The sequence below is a fragment of the Rosa chinensis genome, chromosome 7 (genome assembly GCF_002994745.2).
Source record: "Rosa chinensis cultivar Old Blush chromosome 7, RchiOBHm-V2, whole genome shotgun sequence".
Lineage (NCBI taxonomy): Eukaryota > Viridiplantae > Streptophyta > Magnoliopsida > Rosales > Rosaceae > Rosa > Rosa chinensis.
The window spans coordinates 42,631,725-42,634,009 of record NC_037094.1 but is presented as its reverse complement, the minus strand read 5'-3'; the positions used below and the strand labels follow the sequence as shown (position 1 = coordinate 42,634,009).

Genomic DNA, 2,285 nt, shown 5'->3' with positions numbered 1-2,285 from the left:
TGAGTGGAGTAAATTATAGTTTGGCTACGTGAGTTCTATACATGATCAATAAGTTGGAATTCATAGGTTAGAAGAACTTTGGCATATGTCTGGGATCAATAAGGCTTATGTACGAAAAATTTTAGCATGAAATCCAGGGAATTCAATTGTTATCGACTAGAGAATCGGATAGAAGTATTAGGTGGTGGATTCAATGCTTTAGCATCTTCATAATCTGCTTTCTTTAGAGTTTAAATCTCATTGCTCATTCTTGTCTTTAATTTTAGTTTTCCTTTCTTTAATTTTCTGTTTAAACCTCAATTACATCATAAAAATCAGTTTGTTTCACTTAAGTATAACACATTTGTCATAACAAAATTGTCTCAATCAGTCCTTGGGGGAATGACCTCATGCTTGCACCTCTATTCTACAATTGATTCGTGCACTTGCCAGTACTAAATTAAAATTGACAACAAGTTTTTGGCGCCGTTGCCGAGGACTGACTTAATTCAATTTGATTTGTCAGTTGTGCCATACTTAATTTTTCTATAGTTTTTTCTTTTCTTTTACTTATTTTTTGTTTGTTTTTCTTGTAGGTTTGAATTTTGTTTATGCAAGGTCGTTGATCCCAGAATTTAGATCTCATTGTATATGATCCGAAGATTGAACGAACTCGTAGAAGACTTTTAAGGCAAGCAAGAACTCAAGAACAAGTTGTGGTTCCAATGGCAGAAGATGAAACAAAAGCATTGAAGGAGTTTACGGCTCCTAGTGCACTCACAACATCATCTTGTATTGTTGTAGCTCCCATTCCTGCAGGAGTGCGTTTTGAGATTAGACCAGCAACAATCCAGAGCTTGCCTAACTTTTATGGGAAGACAAATGAAGATCTTTATCTCCATGTGGAGGAATTCAAAGACATATGTGGAACTTTTCGGTATGAGATATCATATGAGCATATCTGTTTAAGGCTTTTTCCTTTTTCATTGAAAGACAAAGCAAGAAAGTGGCTAAGCTCTCTTCCCCTTGGTTCCATCAATACTTGGGATGATTTGGTTAAAAAGTTCTTGTTGAAATTCTTCCCAGCTAAGAAAACCAATGCTCTCCAAACAGAAATTTTTGGCTTCTCCCAACCTGAAGGAGAACCTTTTTATGAGAGTTGGGAGCGTTATAAGGATTTGTTTTTGAAGTGTCCTCACCATGGATTTTCTAAACCCCAAAAGGCTCAATTTTTCTACAGAGGTTTGAACGCCCAAAGTAGAAGTATGATGGATGCTACAGTTGGTGGAAGCTTGATGGGAAAGACGGCAGAAGAGGCAATTCAAGCTTTTGAGACTCTATGTGAAAATTCGCAGCAATATGATCCTTACACATCAGTGCCCAAAAGAGGAGGACTATATGAGGTTAGTGCAAATACTAAGTTGGAAGAGCAAGTTGCAGCCTTGGCAAGACAAATGAAGAGCCTTACTCCTCTGTTAAATAAGGCTGCAAGGGAGACATGTGCTTTGTGTTCAAGTATTGCACATACCACAGAGGCTTGTCCCTAAAATTTCTTCCAAGATGAGCAAGTCAACATGGTGAATAATTATAGAAGGCCTGTGAATGATCCTTTTTCAAATACTTATAATCCAAGTTGGAGGCAACATCCAAATTTCTCTTATGGCAATAATAATCAAGTGCAGATGCCAAGGAATGATCCCATGCAAAATTATCAAGGGCCAATTGAACAAAAGAAACCATCTCTTGAAGAAACCATGCAACAACTTGCACAAAATCAGATGGAATTTCAAAAGGCCAATGCTCAGATGCTTCAAGCTATTCAAGAGACCAAGAAAGAGCAGCAAGTTCAATCTCAAGCTATTTCTAAGCTAGAAGCTCAAGTTGGTCAGATTGCCACTGCCTTGAATGAGAGAGAACAAGGGAGTTTACCTAGCCAAACTCTTGCTAATCCAAGGGGTCAATTTGAGAAACATGAGCCTATGAAAGCTGTGATCACATTGAGGAGTGGTAAAGAAGTTGATATTAAAGTTCGTAGTCCAGGAGATAAGAAGTGGAACAAAAAGAAGAAGTTGAATAGGGGATTGATGAGTCTGTTGCTGTCCCAGAAATTAATGAATCAGTAGAGAAGGATTCTGCAAGAGGATTGAAGCTGAAACAGCAATCCCGAAAACGAACTAATTCGAACCCAGCGACTTCTAGCAACCCATAAATGACTTTAAGGCCTAATACAGAGTCTCACTTTGTTCTAAACCTCCATATCCAGAATTACTTCAGAAGCCAAAGAAACATAGGCACTTGATTGAGAT

At 37.9% G+C, this 2,285-nt stretch overlaps 1 non-coding gene across 1 annotated transcript; it reads right to left on the bottom strand.

Moving 5' to 3' along the window:
* Positions 1 to 1,079: 1,079 nt before the first annotated feature.
* On the bottom strand, positions 1,080 to 1,186 carry LOC112181091. Its single transcript, XR_002928696.1, has one exon. It is a non-coding gene; the product is annotated as a small nucleolar RNA R71 (small nucleolar RNA).
* Positions 1,187 to 2,285: the final 1,099 nt, after the last annotated feature.